The sequence below is a fragment of the Hipposideros armiger genome, unplaced genomic scaffold (assembly GCF_001890085.2).
Source record: "Hipposideros armiger isolate ML-2016 unplaced genomic scaffold, ASM189008v1 scaffold_359, whole genome shotgun sequence".
Taxonomy (NCBI): Eukaryota; Metazoa; Chordata; class Mammalia; order Chiroptera; family Hipposideridae; genus Hipposideros; species Hipposideros armiger.
Genome location: NW_017731709.1, coordinates 1,579,974 through 1,590,437, shown reverse-complemented (window position 1 = coordinate 1,590,437; position 10,464 = coordinate 1,579,974).

Here is a 10,464-nt window from a genome sequence, read left to right as displayed (position 1 = left end):
AAAATATTTGTCCTTTATGGAAAGGGATACCCTCTATGTTAACCATTATTTTGTGGTTTTTTTTTGTATTTTCGTTGTTATTCTATTGTCTCTGTCTGTGAAATACACATGGCATCTTCCAGAAGATCATTTTCTGAGAAAAATGTTTCTTCTGAATTTTCACAGAAGAGTTTTTTTCCTGGTTCTGCAGTGTTTATTTCCACCCTGGGTTGTAACTTGTTATGGTTATTATTTTAATTCTTTAAATTAACCTTCCATTGCTATCTTGATATCAACTGCAAAGCAAGTCGATGATTATAATCCTCAGGGCGATTTCCAGTTTTTAAATGGTTTTCTCCTATTGTTCCTCTATTTCACTTTCACATCGTGATTTTTTTGTTGTTGTTCTTATTTTTGTTTTAATACATTTTTTTTAAATCACCAAAACAATGTACCTTACTATGTTTGCTCCTCCCAAAATGCATGTAAGACAGTACTTTGAGGTCCTTTATATCAGCAGGTTTCAGGGCAGCTCTGCTTCTTAAAGCAAGAGACCATATTATAAGAGGGATAAATGGAATTAGACATGGGACAGGCGGAAAGAAACCAAATTCTGGCTCCTGTGCCACAGGCACAGAAGTTTCCTGGGTAGTGTTAGAACAAGCTCCCTGGAATCTTCAGTATCTGTGGAGGCAGCATAGGAGATATAAGTAACCCTGCTTACTTTTGTAAGTGACCTATTTTATGAGATGGTAACAATAGTTGTTTCTTAATTAACATATTGTGAGAATGAAATTTCTTCAACGAAATTTGTCATTTGGTTGATGAGTTGTTGAGTTTGATGAGTGTTGGGAAAGTTATTTTACATTTCTAATACCTTCATAGGTAATTTCATTGGAATTTTGGATGACAGACTAAGAACAACTATTCAGATTTTTCTTTTATAGAAGTCAGGATTTTATGTTTTTGTATAGATGTAACTGACATACCGAGTTGCTTCATCAGGGGATTAGAATCTTAGACCTGTTTTTATTTTAACTTGTAACTTTTAATGTCCCTTCTATAATAATAGTATTGATTTTTTAATGGCCTATGTTTTATTTATTTTTTTAAGATTTTTATTAAAATATAGCTAATATACAATATTTTACATTTCAGGTGTACACAATAGTTATTCAACATTTATATACCTAAAGAAGTGATCACCAAAGTGCCATTTTTATGTTTCCTGTCTCTTTGTTGAAGTTCTCCCTGAGATCATTGAGCATCCTTATAACCAGTGTTTGGAACTCTGCATCTGGTAGATTGCTTGTCTCCATTTTGTTTAGCTGTTTTCCTGGAGCTCTGTTCTGTTCTTTTATTTGGACATGTTTCTTCGTCTCTGTGTTCTGGCTGCCTCCCTGTGGTCATTTCTATGTAAGGCTGCTATATCTCCCTGTCTTAGTAGAGTATCCTTATGTAGTAGATGTCCGATGGGACTCAGTGGGGCAGTCTCCCTGGTCACCAGAGCTGGGTGCTCCAGGTGTGTCCCTTATGTGAAATGTGTATGCCTTCTTGTTGTAGCTGAGACTTGATTGCTGTTTGTACATCATTTGGAGGGATTGACCCTCAGGCTGATTGGAGGACTGGCTGTGACTACAGTGGAGGAGCTGTAGCTCTGGAGTTGACCCTACAGAGCAGGGTTTGCTCTATCAGGGCTCTAGTGCCTGCTCAGTCTGTAGTTTTCGTGTGACATCCTTGGATGCTCGAGCTCAGTCCCAAGCTGTCCACTGGGCTTGCCCACCCTGGGTACTCATGGGAGGTGACCCATTGCAGGCCAAGTTCAGCCACGGTCTGTGTCTGCTGAGGCAACCTGGAAATGAACCACAAAGCAATCTAGAGATGGCTGGTCCCTGCACTGTTCTTGGAGGTGCCAGGAGAGGCCAAGCTGCAAACCAAGGCCAGCTGTTGCTAGTGCTGGGCTTAGAGCTGCTCAAACAGAGGTACAGGACATGCCAAAGCCAGATGCTGCTGATTTGGGTTTTGTGGACCTTTGAAAGACTTTAGGAACTTATGCAACATGAGCCAAGGCAGGTTGTTTATACAGAAAAGTGACTGGAAGAGACGTGGGTGTGTCAAAAGTTGGGTGGGCATGGTCTAAGGGAATCAGAAAAAAAGGTGGTAAGTAGCCAGTTTGATGGAGACTCAGATATGGCTTCTGTGTGACACTTCACACAGGGAGGGGATGGTCTCAACAAAGAAACAGTGACTTCCACCAACTTCTTCATCCAGAAGAAACCTGCCCCTTTTGCCCTCACTCTGAGGCCAGACGATTCAGTCCCTCCCCATATGTCCCTGTTGCCTCTCCAGCTGCTGCCCCAGCGCTGAAGCTAAGAGCCAATGATGCCATTGCTGAGTAAGTCCATGCATCGTCCCCTTAAGAGGAGTGCCAAGGAATGCAGCCACCTCTGGCTCACTCAGCCACAATCTTTGCTGGTTTTCACAACCAGAAATGATGGGGACGTCTCTCTTTGGCACTGAACCCTGGGCTGAGGAAGGGCAGTAGAAGGTCTCGGACCCCTTACTCTTAATGTCAGGGGGGCCGGGCACATCCACAGCCAAGATATCCCTCCTGATATTTAATGGTCACGTGTGGGTGTGGGACCAGTCTGTTCCACATCTCTTCCCCTCCTACCAGTCTCGAGGTGGCTTCTTTTGTATGACTGTAGTTGTAGGGTTTCAGTTTAGCTAGACTTCAGGTGATCCTTAATGGTTTTTCTGTGGTTTAGTTGTAATTGATGTGGTCCTGAGGGGGGGGTGAGCACAGCATTTATCTACTCTGCCATCTTGACCAGAAAACCCCCCTAATGGCCTATGTTTTAACAGCTCATACATTTCATATTCAGAAGTCAAACAGACTGACTTTCAAAAATATTAATAACATAAAATAACTAAATACACTTTTGTGAGACATTGAGATATCAGAGATGTTTGATAATTCCACAGATATTGTGGTCAGAAATTCTTAAATGCTAAAGGTAAAACAATATGATGCTTTATATTTTGCTTATTTTGAATATTTATTTTATAGAGTAAAAGAAAAACGTCTAAAGTGTGCCACAGTACTTACTTGCAAAACAAGGTTTGTTTGTTGTATTGGTTTGTTGTTTTCAAAAGTATAAGTTTTAAAAATAGCATAAAAAAGGGAGAGTAAATATATAGATGATGGAATGGAAAAACATTCTGCTTCGTAGCTAGGTTGCTGTCAGCCTCATTTACAATTCAATTTTGATTTGCACCAAACACATGTAGCATAAATAAGCTTTCTTTATTTTCCTTTTCCTGCCTCCAAGAAAGTTTTGACTGTTGAATTAAGCCTTTCCTAGCAGTGGAGCACAATGACAGCCCTATGTTTATGTAGGTGTGTATGTATTCAAAACAAAACAAAAACAAAAAGGAAGAGTCAGTGATGTCCTCAGGATGTGAGAGGGTTGCCTGGCACCAACTACTGCTCTGTCATCATTTCTACTGCTTAACAGTTGGAGACTCAGAGTTTATGCCAGCAGATTCTGTTTAACTAGCAAACGCAGTCATAAAAATTAAAAATGAAAGAATGTGAAAATTTTGTATTTGCAGAGAACCTAAGACCTAGTCAGACTGAGACTATATTATGGTTTTTAATTTACTCACTAGCTAACAAATTCAATGAATAAACAAATAAATAAATGCAGAGATATATCACTCTCTCTCTCTCTCTCTCTCACACACACACACACACACACACGCACACACACGCACACACACGCACGCACTTGACATTTGTTCCTTAGGGAGATTTCAAATAGAAGTTTGAGTTTTGGAATAGTGTTATTTTTATTCTAAATATAGTTGTCCCTCATTCTTAATCTACTACACTTACCGATTTTAAAAAAGATTCTTAAAGAAATTCATAATGGTTATAAAAATGAAGTTATTACAAGATAGCTTATGACTTAATTTTTAAGTATTTGGATACTTGGATATAATTTATTCCAGGCTTCTCAATATTTTGAACTATTTCATACTAAATATAACCAGCATCATGGTTATAGGTAATAAATGTTATGATAGCGATTTTACTGTTGTCATTGTCCATCTGACCAATGAGCTCAGCAAATGCATTTGATGTTGAATTGTGTTTCAGTTATCTAGGGCTCTATAACAAACTCTCTTGAAAACTTAGTGGCCCAAAACAGCAACCGTATTATAATATCTCATTATTTTGTGGTTTTGTAGTAATGGGGAAAGTTCTGCAGGAGGATCTTTTTGCTCTAACGTAGCATTGGTAGGAGTCATTCATATTTAGCTTGTGGTCAGGATGATCCAAGATGGCATTACTCACATGTCTAGCACTTTAGCAGGGATGGCATGAGGACCTTGGCATAGCTGGGCCATTTTTTCCTCCATGTAATATAAGGACCTCTCATATGGTCTCTGTAGCAGGGTAGCTAGACTTGTTACATATTGTCTGAGGACTCCAAGAACAAGTGTTCCCAGAAAACTGGGTAAGCTCTAAGCCTTTTTGTGACTGAATCTGAGAAGCCTCAGAGTAATATTTCTGCCATATTATATTGGTCAAGCAAGTCTCTAAGGTCAACCCAGATTTAAGGCAAGGGGGATTAGACTTTACTTCTCAATGGGAGGAAGAGCAATGAATTCAAGGGCACTTTTAATATGACACAGCTGTGTTTCTGTCAGATCTATTTGAGCCCCTATTCTTAGCTCCTCTCTAAGGCATCCTAGAGACATGAACAAATAATTTTTTTGTTAGTTTGTTTCTAACATCCAAGAACTTAAAAAAAACATTGCTATTTTCTAGAAAATGAAGTCCTGTGACACTTCTAGGAATCAAGGCGATACATAAGGTTAAATACATAACCTTTCCTCTGAGAATGAGAACATTCTTAGGCAAAGCAAAGCATAATTCTCTAAATTATGAGAAAGAAGAAACTAGAAGTGAAGTGCAGTTGTCATGGTGAGTCTGGAAGGCACAATGGAAGGAAAGAGTGAAGAGGTAAATTAGGACATCATGAGATTAAACTCAGCAGTAGCAGAAAATTAGATCCAAACCTACTCACCTGCTGCTTCGAAACTGTAGCCAATTCATTTTTTTAAGTGGGAATTACTGTGCTAAGCAAGACACCCGGTTGTAGAGCTTGGTTATAGTTAGGCTGTGTATGTCACCTATTTGTTAATAATAATGTAAATTTTACTTTACATTACATTACTTAAAAATTTAAGCAAAGGCTTAAATCTCTCACTTAAAGGCTTCGTGTTTTTGACTTATAATTTATACAGTCTTAATGGCATCAAAAGTAGACTATGGCTGGAGAGGTTGACAGAGGACAGTACAGATTGCCACTTCCAGGTCCAAAGATGGCCCTAGTATCAAGATAGAGTTTGATAGTTATCCATAATACACTGGCATATAAGTGTCAGAACAGAGAGATATATAATGGTAAAATAAATAAATCTACACATAAAAATAAGGGTTACTGAAAGTTAACAAGGCTCAAGGAAATGGAATGTTAGGAAGTCTAAGGAACCTTATATGCTCTTTTTTTACCCCTTTTTTTAAATTAAAGTTTATTGTGGTAACAATGGTTAGCAAAGTTACATAGGTTTCAAGTGTACAATTCTGTAACACATCATCTACATATCATATTGTGTGCTCACCACCCAGAGTCAGTTCTCCTTCCATCACCATATATTTGACCCCCTTTACCCTCTTCTACCACCCCCTCCCCCCTTACCCTCTGGTAACCACTAAACTACTGTCTATGTCTATCAGTTTTTGTTTCTTTGTTTGTTTGTCTTGTTCCTTTGTTGCTTTCAGTTTTATACCCCACTTTTATGCCTTTAGCTATTCAGCTATGAAAGATATTGAAGTCAAAAGGAGGAAATAAAATGAAGGTTCCTGTAAGTCTCAAAAATCATCAGTGCCCTTGATTAAACATTCTACTTTACTCCACAAACTGTTGTTTCCTTTGTTACCACTATATAGATCACTGAGGTGAACCAAAAGTAGCCCCAAAACTGCAACTTGTTGACACAGAAGTACAGCATGTGATTAAGGATTTCCCAGATCAGGGGCAGAGAGACTTCAGCTGAATTTCACTGTGACTCATTTGAATTGACCAGGACATACCGAGGAGCACTTTTTTAGGACTTGATATAATTGGGGTCATTCAAAGGTCCACATTCTTTAATATATGTGTCCGCTTAGCTGGTACAAGAATTAGAAAGGACAGTGCCTCAAAGGTTTACATATGCACCTTCAATTTATTAATTTGCATAAAATGTTTTTGTATAAAATTCTAATATTTAGTTAAGATATCTACCATGTGGTAAGTACCATACCAAGTGCAATGCATTGGATTTACTTCATATAATTAAGTTCTGGAGAAGACTTTTTGTGCCTTGGTCAATGAAATTGTTCTTAGGGAAGGAATGACTTCCCTTTATTGGGTCTATGCACTTCAAACCTACTTTGATCTAAATGGCAGAGCTCTGAGTGCTTTATTAAATTCATTTTTTAAAAAAAATTCTGAATGACTCTCTTGAATTTTGATAGCACTCAAAAAGTAGTATTTAACAATATAGACATAAAACTTAAAAAGCTTAAAAAATCATTAAGCAGACCAAACAGATGATAAAATTAGAGGTTTGTCAAACATATTTTTTTAATAATACTGTGTGAAAATTTCCTCTGTGAACCACAAAACTGTTTATTTTCCTTCCTTTAGAAGATTTATGCAGAATAGGAATAGTTATCAGGTCAAGAACTTTCTTTTCTTATACACATTTAATCATATAGCTATCTGAATTTCTTTAACACGTCCTTACTTTTAAAGAATGTAATTAATTAATGAGTCCCTCTTAATTATGTTCAAAACAGTCTTTTAATAGACACGTTTCTGATTTCTTAGACAAGAAAATAGATACAGAAAAGACAAACCCTGCTTTATATCACAAAGCTTGGCTGCAGAAATATCAGTCATAAAGGCAGACATATTTTAGTTAAGGATAGGTAGAACCTTATGAGCTCATCCTCTGATAGTTATTTTAAGAGTCTGCATTTAGCTGTCAACATAATAGATTCTGGTATAAGTTCTTCCACTTATTTAGATAAATGGAAGTTTGTGTAGTTCTGGCTAGGAGAGCAGAAATGGAGTGGAGAAAGATTCTTCTTCCTAATATTCCAGAATTAACTTCCAAAGTGCTTTGCCAAGGACTGTAATTGAAGGTGAAACCCAGCAGTTTGCATAGATCCACTCAGGTTTACAGATCCCTGTAATACATATCAGCCTAGGTCAGATTAGGAAAATAAATTCTGTTCTAATTAGTTCAATAGATAAAATAAATAAGTAAAAAAAAATCAGATGAAACTAATAAGTAAAAATAAGTGATCAATATCAAAAAATAAATAAATAAAATAAAGCTAAAGTAATTCAAGGTTAACAATAATACTTCCTACATTTCCAGAAATGGAAGGACAAGAGGAAAGGGTATAACCAGACCTTAAAAATCTCAGGTCGCTTGGAAGGAGTTGAAACAACAGTGGGGTCTTCTAACTGGAGCTGTGTCCATGGAAGGAAGGTCTGTTCATGAGAGATTCAAGCCACAGTGAAAACGTGGACAATGCCAGAGACTCAGCCCAAAATGAGGACATGAAATCCTTGTCTTCCAGTCTCTTGCCAGTTCCTCTCATTTATCAATTCTAATGTGAAAGAATGCACAGAGATACAAGTAAATGTCATTTTCAGGGATATCAGAAAGTACAGAAAATGGATGTGAGCAAATACTCATAGACACACAAAATGGCAGATTATTATGTATAATCTAAAATCTTGGTCCATTGCATAATAAGAATTCACTGGCTAGAATTTAAGTTTTATGTGCAAAAATTATTTAAAGTGGTATTTTGAGTAATGTATCAATTTCCCTTGTTTGCAATACATTTCATGTCATATAAGCAGAATGAATATTTTATGCTCAATCCCAGAATCACTGCATTCTTGGGAGATAACCATACAGCTAAAGTCTTGTTAGTCACTTTAGCTGTAATTTAGAACTTTAATCAATAGTTCATCAGTAGATGATTGGTAATTCCAGGATAGGAAACCAAGAAAGTACAGCCTCTGGTTCATCTTCAACCATCTTCCTATAAACTATGCCAATATCAATGAAAGATAGAAAGAGAAAAACAGGGAATAAAAAAACAGTGCAGAATAGGATTATGGTTATGAGCTACCAAGAAAGAAAGGCTATCCACAACTCAAAATCTGGGAGACTAATACAAAGTAAAACCATGATCCAAGGATGTGGTGGAATTTCGGGGGAAAAGAGGCTGACAGGAGCAGGGAAATGCAAATTAAATTGAAAGACCACATCTGAAGTTGTGTTACCAGCTTTGATTAGAGAAGAGGCAACTCTGTTCTCACATTAGAGATAAAGGAGAGTGAAAGGAAGGCCCTCTGTTATTTATTGCTTGTTTTTTTTCTCTCTCTGTAACTAAAACCATGCTTTAGTATACACTTCCTTCCTTCTCCACCTTATTCATACAATATTTGAAAGTAGCAAAACATTTTTAGTACATTGTAGGGTATCAACATTTATTCCTATGTGTTCTGTGCCAGTGAAATTGTCCTTTCTTCAAATAAGAACATAGAAACTAACACATTTATTTTCCCTACATATATAACCTGCAATTTTTTTCTTTTTTCTTTTTAGCCATCTCCTCCTTCCTGGAAACCTGTATTATAATAATGAAGTCTTCATCCATTTAAGGAAAGCTAGTGCGTGTCTTATCAGTGTTATTCTCTGTATATCTATGACTACCATAATCCAATTCTCACTCCAATGATTATTTAATTGTTCTGTTTGGACCCACTGGCATTTAAATTCTGGCATGTGGAATTGATGGGGAAAAAATGAGTTTGGAAAAGGCATTGGAATGATGCAATCTTGTAATTCATTTTGGATGGAAGAAAGAAGAAACTATGTTTCAAGCTATTCAGGTTAAAATTTATTTCCTAGAAAAAGAATAATATAATGGCAAATCTCAAGCCAGTAGAGAGTCATGAAGTAAAGGCTTTAAGACAAAGTTACCTTAAAATGGTGATATACATTAGTGCTCCAGCAGTAAGCAAGTTCTAGTATAAAAAAAGCTGGGATGAGATGACAACCAACAAGAAACCATACAATTATGTACTCAAAAATAGGTGTTTAATGAAAGGGGAAAAATATGATACAATTCTAGTCTACTTGTCACTCTCAGTAAAGTTGGATTACTCTTTCTAAGCTAATCTTATTTTTTAATTCTTATAATTATCCATCAATTCAATTCACTGCCCAACCCTAATAGATATGTTTTGTCCAAACCCTTTTCACCCAAAACTAGAGTCATTAAGTACATGAAAGTTTTTGATTGTTTCTTTTAAGGAGAGGATAAAATTGGAGATCTATTCTAGATTTTCATCTACAATGTAAAGTTTAATTAACAGAACATTATTCCTGTTTACACTTTTAGTTTTAACATTAAAAATACCAAAACATCTAAGTGGGTCTATATAGATCCTATTGAAGCATGTTTTTGGAGAAATATTGGGTATTGGCTGACATTATGTATCAAAGTCAGGAAGCCAGGGATTCTTTTCTGCATGTAATATTGCAAATAACCTCAAAGACCAATTCTAAATTCAGAGTTGAGGTTGGCATTTTATGCCCCATAATAAATTCTTCTCATGTAAAAAAAGGAACTAGATAAAGAGGATATGGAAAAATTCTGTAAATAAATGTTTTGGATCTTAAGAGAATTAGAGTTAGAGTGAGTCAGTGAGAGACAACCCTTAGGAATTGTGTTCATTTTGTGCAATCTGCTTTAACTGGGACATAAACAAGTTGAGTGAATTCCAAGAAGAGTGACCAAGAGAAAGAAGATACTCAAGATGGTGTTATATGCAGGATTTCAATAACTGGGGTGTTTATGTTCTGAAAGAAATAATTAAGATGGCACAGGAAAGATTTCTTCAACTATTTGAGAAGCTGTCCTGTAAAAAAGGAAGAGTTCTATGGGACCCCAAAGTTCAGATCTAGGATGAAAGAGTGTAAGTGTCAGAGTAACATTTCTGATCAATAAATGGAAAAGCTGCATATCAATGAAAGCTATAAAAAATTAGAAGAAATTTGGTGGATTGCTTAGGAAGAATATAAACAAATAATACGATATTTGAATGTGACTGAAGCAACAGATAGAGAACTAACACTAGATAATTTATATAATTTTTTCATCTCTCTTACCCTGATTTGGTGAAATGACATAACCAAAAATACAGATCTTATTTATTTAGGATCAATTAAAAAGACGGAGTAGAGGGCCGGCCGAGTGGCGCGATGGTTAAGAACTCGCTTGGGATGCCAGAGGGCCCCGGTTCAGATCCCACATATGAGGGCCAGTGACACTGC